Consider the following 10,440-nt stretch of genomic DNA (forward strand, 5'->3'; position numbering starts at 1 on the left):
CTTGCAGAGCAAGACACATGGCCACCCGAACATAAGTTAATACTTCAGTCACCAGCTCTGCAGGAGCTGGGCTGGGGCTCCTTCATTTCTGTAGATGCCAAGCCTTGCACAGGCACAGACCCAGTGTTGACCAGCACATGGCTTTCTTGGCCTTTGGTTGCATTGTGCTCAAACCCCACACAGACAAGGTGTTCCATAGAAGAGGCAGAGGACACCAAGTTCAACAGTCACTATTTTGCCCCTGGACCTTTAAGGCCCAGAAATGGAAGATTACACAAGATATGGCTACTTTACAGAGGTCCATGAGTGTCTACAGGAATTCCTTGGGGCCAAAGCTCAGTGTGACAGAGCTCATGCTTTGCATGCAGAAGGTCCCTGGTTCGATCCCTGGCTTCTTCAGGTAGGGTGAGGAAAAATTCCTGCCTGATGCACTGGAGAGCCACTGCCAGTCAGTGTCGACAGTACTAGGCTAATTGGGCCAATGGCCTGACTAAGTATTCGGCAGCTTCCTATGTTCCTACATTATGCACAAGGCCTCAATGGGGAAGAACTTTCTCCGTTTTTATTAAAAAGGCCACTCGGAGTTTATTTTTATTAGGGCTGTGCACTGTTTCGGCCTGAGGCCTGAACCCCGAGTCGAAACAGGCTGCTTTGGGCCACTTTGTGCCCCTTCCGAGGCAAAGTGGAGGGGGCACGAAGTGGCCCGGAGCGGGTCAGAGGCTCGGTGCACTTTGGCATCCAGCCCCCCCCCAGCCCCCCCCCCCACAGTGCCTCAAGGTCCTTACCTTGTTACAAAAATTGTGTTCTTTTCCCTGGTAGACTTTCCAATTTGTTTACCAAGAACGAGAGGAGGCAGAGATCTGGTCCAACACAATTTTATTCTGCAGAATAAGGCAACCCTTGGGGCTAACGCTCCAACAAAGGTCACAATCAAGTGATGTGATCCAAAAGTTTATATAGGCAAGACCTTTGGGGGCTGTCTTATGCTTGCGCTGTACTAATCTCTTTGTCTAGCTGAGAGGGAAACAGAAAACAGGCAGCGCCTTTTACATATCTAGGCATGCACAAAGAGGTAGCCTTGTACTCTAACGTAAATACATTCCTGGCATTCCTGAGTCTCTGATAAGGCACTATGTCTTTGTCTGGCATGACAATTTCACACAAAGGTAGAATAGACATAGCCTAGCTTCTAAAATTATGGGATAACAGACATATTACAACCAACATTTCTACAACAACCTGAGCTGCCTTCTCCTCGCTGCTGCCGTGCTGCCTCTGCCGCTGCTCCACTGCTCTGCCACGTCACCACTGCCTCTGTCACCATGCCACCACGCCACTCTGCCACCGCCATGTCTTGAGGCTTGGACGCGTGGCGACTCTTCTTCCAGGGAGTCACCATTTTTAAAATGGCGACTCCCTGCAAGAAGGGTTGCCACACAACCAGGCCTCTGGAGATGGTGCCGGGCAGCGGTGGGTGGCGGCAACGAAGAAGGTGATGGCGGCGGCTGTGGTGGCAAAGGAGGCGGCCCAGGTAAGGAGCTGGGGGGTTGCGTGGGGGGCATTGGGGGGGGACCCGCTTTGGGATCTGGGTGGCCCCTGAATCTTCCCGGGCTGGATTGGGCCAGCCTCTGAAGCTGAAAAGCGGCTTCCGAGTCAGATCGGGGCGTCCCTGCACAGCCCTAATTTTTATACTATACTATGAAGCGGGCAGAAACCCCAGGATTCACTAGGTTCACTACCTGGCTGATTGTAACCCAGTTAAAACAGAGGATTTATTTTATTGTGTGTATGTTTTTTTTTATTTAAAACATTTGTATCCCACCTGATATCATTAAGATCTCAGGGTGGCTTACAGATAAAATCAATTTAAACAGTATAAAACAATAAAGATTTTAAACACCTAAAACATATTAAACCATTCAACAACCTAATACCAATTGAAATCTAAAACAATAAAACAGTTAAAGCAGTATGCTACTTTAGGAAATGCATTTAGCCCTCAAAGGCTTTGGTAAAAAGCCATGCTTTTACTTGGTGCCGAAATGAAGCCAATGTCGGAACCAGTCGGGCCTCCGAGCGGAGGGCATTCCACAACCAGGAATGGACACGGGCTGAGATTTGAATCCAGGTTTGAGTTGGAGGATCCTATTATGTAGAGCAGGGGTACAGAACCTCAGGACCAGGGGGCAAATCCAGCCCTCCTGGGGATCCCGATCTAGTGCTCCCCCTTCGTCTCACCCCCTTCCCAGCAACCACCAGTCATTTGGGGGTTTCCCACGTTTCAAGCAGTTTCCCCCCCCCCATTCTAAGAGGTGGAAATGCTGGCGGTTTTGGCCCCGCCCCTTTTGCCATTGGTCCCATCCATTTTTGCCTTTGGCCCTGCCACCACTGGAATGTGGCCCTTGAGAGCTTCTCCGAAGTGGAATTTGGCCCGTGAGCTGAAACAGGTTGTACACCCCTCATGCAGAGGTCTAGGATCAGACTTGCTGCCCCTGGCAGTACAACCATGTCTTAATCCTTGATAACAGCTCTGAAAAAATATTTATTTGGTTGGTTTGTGATTTGTTAGGCCAGGCCAACCCTGCTGATATTAGTGCTGTGCCGAAAATTTCTCCCACCTTTTTTTTCCCGACCATTCCCATTCAATTTGACAGAAAAGAAATTGCTTTGGGAAAGAAATTCCAGAGAGGAAAATTTCAGAGAAATTCTCATTGGTTGGGTTTGGGGTTTTTGGGCTCACCTTACTTATGAGGTGGCTGAGGAGTATGAATGACTGTCCTGTCTGTCATTGTACCGTAATTGGCCTGTAGCCCCCTCGGCTTCCCTTATTTCCATTAAAGCCATCACGAGGCAATCAGAAAGTGCAGGTGGCCTGAGAGGCTGACGAGCAATGGAAAGATGTGTAATAGAGAGAGAAAACCCACACACAGCACGCTCGGTCACCTCGCAGTGATTAGATAAGCTCGAAAGTATCACCAAAAGAAATTCAGAATCCTACCTCAGAAAAGTGGAAGCCTCATCACAGTTGATGCTGTTGCAGTACAATAAGACAAAAACCCTGAGGAAAAAGAAAGAAGCTGTGCTACAACCCCTGCCGATAGTGAGCCTTGTATGTGAGAAACTGCTGGAGAATTTCTCTTCCCCTAGGAGAAATTCGGTGGAATTGTCCCCCCAGTTTCTCTGCCCATGAATAGGCTGGAGAATGTTGAGAGGCCATCTGTGCACAGCTCTAGCTGATATCCTGGTACAGCCTGTACAGTTCTGGGGTGCTGGAATACTAATCAAGCGTTTGTCTTTCTGTAAAGTCGATGGTCGAATAAAACTTGGATAGTTGCTTTCTGTCCTTGTCAGAGATGTACTTTCCCTACTTTGTTGAGGCAGAGTTGAAAACCTACTGTGTGCATACCACGCTTCTGCAAAAGCTCTGTATTTCCAGGTTAGTCAGGTACACACATCTACATGTGAGTTCTCGGACATGTGTGAATGAGGACACATAGCAACGTAGAAACTCCGTGGTCAAGTCTGTGGCCTGATTCGCACGTCACAAGAACCCAGATTTTTAAAAAAATAAAAGATGTGATATTGTGAATGTGGCAGGAAACTAGTGAATGCTACCGGGTCTCTCCCACAGCAAGCTGGCTTGCTGGGGCAGAGACAAGCCCGAGTTCCTGGTTGGTACATCACAGTAAGCAGCTCAGGGATGGAGCATCTCCAGGTTGTGTAGCTGCTTCTCCTTGCAGGCAGAACAATTGGCCCCAGCATGCTGCTGCATTCACAACCATCCACTTAAAACAAGGTAGGTTATTGTGACGTGTGGATCAGGCCTGCAATGCCCCCCTTCCCTTGCAGGCAAAGACTAGGGCTGGCACAGATGTAGCCATGGCAAAGACATCTTACATTGTGGTCATTCTTCAAAGGACAGGAATTTTTTCTGCGGGCGGTGGGGAGGTGTTCATAATGCTGCAGCCAAGGCACTGCACACAGAGGAGACAGAGGAGGACGTGAAGTTCAAGAGCCTCCGTATTGCCACTGGGCCTCCGACCCCCAAATGGAAGGAAACGCAACTCAGGGCTTCTGGGTCAATTTCTACATGACACAGGACGTCACAAAGCTAGAAGAAACCTTTAACCACTCTGAGAAAGTTTGCTGACGGGTGGGGTATAGATGCCCGAAAGACAGACAGACAGAAATTCCTTCAGCTTTTTTCTTTAAAAAGCTCAGTGTGCAAAAACATTGGATTGGCTCCAGATTTACTCATACCTAGAGAAGAGCCATCGATTTCTACATGTAGATCCAACCCATATCTAGTGGAACAATACGCACAACAAACAGAAGCAACACCTTGTGTAATGAGGTCATAATGCGTTGTGAAAATACTTGGGTTTTGTGCAAGCGAAATCAGGGTACTGGATTTGACACTTGAGCAAGGATGACAGTGAAGCTTCTGCAAGTGGTACAAGCTTTGTACTACAGCAATGACACCACTGGATACAGCCCATTGTTTCCATATCACCCTGCCAAATTGACAGAAATCTCAGGGATTTAGAAGTACTAATCAGTTATTTATGTTTCATATGTAAAGAAAGAATTACCACAGGGAACAGATGGATCCCGAGTGGACCCGAACCACAGCCTTCATTACTGCACCAAGTCCCCAAATAAATCTTGGCTAATTTATACTCATACATTAGAGAAGAACCCAGAGAAAGGATTTCATTCCATTTTTCTACATAATGGGACAACAGTTGGGCAACCAAATAAACCATCAAAAGGAGATTGCAGAATCCATCACTTCCAAAGACTTTCAGAACTGGTTAGAAGAACACCTTGAAGGAGTTTGAGGTTTAGCTAGTGATTGTCCTCAAAACCCTCTGGCATGAACTGATTATGTGAACAAGTGCCACCAGGTTTTACGCTGGTTTTATTCTGGTTGTATTGCTATATTGTAGTTTTAATGCTTTTATATTTTACATTTTTTTTTATCCTGCGCTTTTTGGTTTTAATTTTGTGAACCACCCAGAGAGCTTCAGCTATTTGGCAGTACAGAAATGAAATGAAATGAAATGCATGCATGCATGAATAAATAAATAAATAGCTAATCCTGAAGGTGATGGCCAATGTTGTTGCAGGTGCCCAGTGGCCAGGACAATCTTAGGTGGGGTGGTTTATTAATTAGCCTAATTCCGAACAAAAGGATGCACCGACCACCTCTTGTTCATAGATTTTGGTCACTGTTCTGTGCCTGTTTCCAAAGCCATCCCTCCTCTCTGACATCAGTTAGGCAAAATTTGCTATACGGCTCATGTTGAACCGAGCGCAGCAGCCAACGATGAATTTGTCTTTCTGGGGATATCAACTGAACTTTCTTTACGATATTCGAAACAGCTGAGTCAAATTCCATGCCCATCATCGTCATCATGGTCTTCTGGGGGGATGTTGCATGTGCTCGCCATGTATCTGCCCTGCAGTGTGCTATCATTTCCGTACGGTGGTGTTTTTCTTATTGTGTCCTGGGAAGCCCTGCCATTCACCCAAAGCATCTTAGGGAGTCTGTCAAGGTGAAGATGCTCTAGAAGACACCTTGCCCAGCAGCACTCCCCATCTTCCACGGCACAGTGAGGCTGGAGGAGTGTGTCGGGTGGGCACTTCATCACACAATCAGTTCCTGCGGGACAGTTTTGAGGACAATCGCTAGCAGCCGGTGGACCCTGTGAACTTTGTATGTCCTCTCCTGCCTGCTCCAGAAACTTCTGTGATGTACTGCATGCATAGCGCCTTGCCATTCTACACAGCTGCCAGAGGTTGGAGTGCGCAATGCTGTCCATAAAGGAGATTTTCCCACAGGGGGAATGGTGATTGCCCCAAGGTAGGGTGCCTGTTTTTATTTGTGGTATAATTCCCCAAAGCCTATGCTTGAACCCCCTATGCTGTGTTCCTCTCTCCTTAACATATTTATTCATTTATTCATTTATTTAATTTCTATGCCACCCAATAGCGGAAGCTCTCTGGGCGGTTCACAGAAATTAAAACCACCAAATGCAGCTTAAAACAATATAAAACATAAAAGCACTAAGACCACAATATTACAATACAACCAAAATAAAACCTAGCAGCAATGTAGAGATTTAAAATACAGATTTCAAATGCCAAAGCTAAAAGACGAGGAAGCTAAAATGCCTGGGAGAATAGAAAGATGATCACCTGGCACCGGAAGGAATACAGTGTATGTGCCAGGCGAACCTCTCTAGGGAGCTCATTCCACAGCCATGGCACCATGGCAGAAAAAGCCCTCTTCCTGGTAGCCACCCGCCTCACTTCCTTTGGCAGGGGCTCATGGAGAAGTATCCCTGAAGCTAATCTTAGGGTCTGGGCAGGTGCATATGGGAGGAGGCGATCCTTCAGCTAACTGGGACCCAAGCCATTTAGGGCTGTGAATGTTAATACCAGCACTTTGAATCAGGCTGGAATATCTTTCGTCTAAATGATCCCCCCACCCCACCCAACTGGCCTGAAGTTCTAGTTTATCCTCCTAAGCAGGGCATGCCAGCCCCAGAGGTATAGCCCATTTTCAACAAGTCTTTTCAGTTAAATGGGCCTTCTGTTTTATGGATTGTTGTTTTTGTTGTCTTTTAACTGAATTCTTTCCTCCACTTCTTCAGGTGGTGAGAAGCTCCAGGAGCACAGGCTTACTCAGGTTTGGTTTCCTTTGGAAGAAGGTCTCTGGTGGTCTTTCCTTCACTGGAGGTACTTAAGCAGGGGCTGGATGGTCATCTATCAGGACTACTGTAGTTGCAAGATCCCTGCACCGAGCCCCAACCCCAGCTCTCTGCCTCTGTGTCTCCCTGGGGAGAAAAACTGGGGGCTTTTCTCCCCCAAACTACTTCCTCCTCCTCCTCCTCGAGGCAGTGATGTAGCTAAGTAATCTTAGACCTTGGACTTAATGGTTTTATGGGCCTCTCCTTGAGATGCCCAGGTGTATTACTTCAGTTGTGAAGCATGAACTAACCTTTCGTACCCCCCACCCTGCCATTGCATGCTTTACCACTGCTCCCTTGGCTCTGATATGTCAGCACAAGAACAACAGCCAAACTGTTTGCCAACCCTGGCTGAAAAATAATAGTCATACTCCAAACACATGCAATTTTGCATTTTAAACCCACTTAAATCACAGCAGCGTTACAACTGCAGGAATAAAATGGAGTGTGCTTCTGTTGCCCTCCTCCCTTGTCATTCTCTGGGTGTCCATTTGCTCCTTCCTCCCCACCCCCCAGGCTGTGGGTCCTTGGCCCCAAGGTCCTGTCCTAACTGCCCTACTGCCCTGAGGCTGCAGGGAGGATAATCGATCTTCTCCAGAATCTTCCCCTAAGATTCTTGGGGAATTTGCCTGCAGTTGCCAGACATGCCTGGCAATGTTGCCACTGGCCATTAAGGGGTAGACAGAATGTGGCTTGGGATCCACTGGTAGAACTCTGGGTGATCTGACTCCGAATTATTCAGCAACAGCATCAACAAAAAGGCTTTTCTTGGGGTCCTGTATTGGGCTGCTGAGAGCAAGTAAGCTCTGGCAGAGGTGGGTAAGTGTGTGTGTGTGTGTGTGGGGGGGTGTTGTAAAAGGGCTGTGAGCTCAGTTCTGGTACTATTTTCTCTCTCTCTCTCTCGGGCTGATGATGTGCACAGAGGCACCCAGTTCTTTAATTCTAAGGATATGTCTGCTTCCCTCTACTCCCATCCAGTATTTTGCACCTTCCTTTGGTTGGACCTTGGTGTTCTAGGAAAAAAAAAACAAAGCCTGAAGTCTGCGCACCCCGATTACGGGAGTCTCCAGCAGTGTTTCTAGCCCCACTAACCTTCACCTGTCCAAACCCCCAATCTTAGAGCAACAGCCCTGGGCACTGTTCAGGGATCTTGCAATGTGGTGGTGAGGAGGCGTCTAAACCAGAGGTGGGCAACTTCTGGCCTTCCAAATGCTATGGGACTATAACTCCCATCATCCCTCATCATTAGCTATGCTGGCTATTGCCTGATGCTTCATGGAGAACCCAGATGGACAATGTTGGGAGAGATCACCCCTCAAGTCCTGTCAAACCATATTTCCGTGCTATAAGCTAGTTCAGCAAATTCATCCAGAACTAAGTTCTGGATGGCTGTTGTTTTCCCATTCACTGATTTGGCAAAGAATAGCAGTACTTTCAACCATGGGAAACTCTTACTATGGCCACTCATGCTCTCTGAATTAAGAGAGAGACTTGGAGCAACCTACATCCTGTGGTGCTGCCTTCCCCCATGACAAAATGGCTGCCTCCCCCTGCCATATCTACTTCTACTGCTGTAACTCCCTCTTTCCCTACCTCCTTTTCAAAACACATCTACAGGCAACAAACCACAACTCTTATCAGCTGTCATGCCTCCCTTGGACTCCTCCGAGGATGAGGGGGAATGGCAGGCTCCAGACCCGGAGGAAGGGATTAGCACCGAAGTAGCTCAAGCCCCATCACCACCTGTCGATGGTCCATGCCTGGCAGCAGCCACCCTGGAGGACTCAGAGGGTGAACTTCCATGGACCCCAGCAGAGCAAAGGCAGCTTCATGTAAAAGAACAACCGAGGTGAGCCTCTGTCTGTTTAAGACAGAGAGGCTTCCAGAGGCCAGAGGACTGATTGCCAGCAGCTGCTCCAGGATGCTGCCGTTAAAAGCAGGAAGGAAGCAGAGAGGGCAAAACTGGAGATCAATGTTGTTTCCATGCACTGGATGATGTCAGCCCCACCTCGATCCCAACCGTGAACCTCAGCCTTGCTTGTGAATTCCTGTGTTTAGACTTTGGACTGGAAATACAACTGCTCTCTGCCACATTGGCTTGGTTTGAATTGGTGAAGTTCCCAATCCTGGGCATCCCTCTTCCTTTCTGAGCCTTGGACAGGTTTATGGCTCTGCTTATCAGCCAGTGAGTTATTGCCACCGTTGTCTGCCAGCTGTGGTCAGCTGGCAAGAACTGGCATCAGCTGATATGAAGTACAATACAGACAGACTGTCTTTTCACATTTTCAACAGCCAGAGAACATCATTACCTTCCTTCTTCTCTCTCTCCCTCTCTCTCAGATAAATGAGTGGTCCATGCTCTCTTTAACCCCCCCCCCCAAGCCCTCCCAGGGGCAATGTTCTTTGGTGGTGACCCTCCAGGCAGCAGGCCCACAAACCAGGGAGCATGTCGATTTCATCTGGCTGAGGAAGTCTCTGTTGAAAAGTGCAGACCCATGCCTGGCCCCTCTAGCAAGTAGAACTCAATGCCCCAGCAGCTGTGTTGCTGAGTTTGAGCATTCCTAGAGTGAACCAGTGTTGCCTAGCAAGAGGTTACACGTACCTAGACCACAGGGGAGACCAATAGGTGGGGCCTATACTTACAATTCAGTTGCTCCAGCAGGTGGGTGGGATGAGAGAAACTGGCAGTGGGGCGGTGGGAGGTGGGGTTGGCTGTATAAGCTAATAAGTGGGAACAGAGGAGAAGCCATGAGATGAGGTGAGTAAGAATAGTTTGAGGGGCATGTGGCAGAGGAGAAAACCTTATAGCATAACAAGTCCTCCACTTGGAGCAGGGGTGGGCAACTTGTGGGCCTCGACATGTTTTGGCTTATGATTTGCATCAGCCCTAGCCAATGTAGCCAATCGTGAGGGATGATGGGAGTTCTGTGCCAAAACATCTGGATCACCAACAATTAGCCCACGCCTGAGTTAGCTCCTCTGGATTAGGAGATACTAGCTGCAAAAGGGAGATTTGACTACCCCTGGATTAGAATGTGGTGCTAATATTACTACGGTCACAGGTTTGATTCCAGTAAAGGCCAAAGGTGAATGATGTTGTTTCTGTTGTTGTTGTTGTTGTTATTATTATTATTTTTGCACAGTTACAGAGGGATGCTTATTCTCCAGGGCCAGGGCCAGCTATGCCCAACACTTCAAAGTGTTTCAAATATGAAGCATCTGACCAGGGATTGGGAGAGTTACAACCAGCCCACACAGAGTGCAAAATGCAATATCAGGTATATCAGAAATGCAGGGGACATCATTAAAGATTAGAGATGGACAAATCAGTCTTTCTCAGGTCTGTGAAAGTTTTGCATCTATCAAATTGTAAATCCGTACATTCCAATATCTGCCTTTATTTTGTACACAATTTCCTGAAACATAAGCATTTTTTGCAGCTTGCCCTAATATGTACACTTTATACACAATTTCCACAATATATGCATTTTTGCGCACAATGATTGAGCTGAGAAATGCATCACAAAAGCTGAAAGATAATTGTGTTCCAATCCACACATCATTCTGGGAAGTGTGGAACCAATCAGTTCACTTAAAAATACAAACCAAGCAAAATTCTCCCCCATTCCCAGTAAAGCACCTTACCATGGGCATTGGATTTCCATGCCAAGTAGCAGAGCGAATG

This window comes from Heloderma suspectum, chromosome 6 (genome assembly GCF_057233095.1).
Source record: "Heloderma suspectum isolate Gila_16-S chromosome 6, 16-S_ref, whole genome shotgun sequence".
In the NCBI taxonomy this organism is placed as follows: domain Eukaryota; kingdom Metazoa; phylum Chordata; class Lepidosauria; order Squamata; family Helodermatidae; genus Heloderma; species Heloderma suspectum.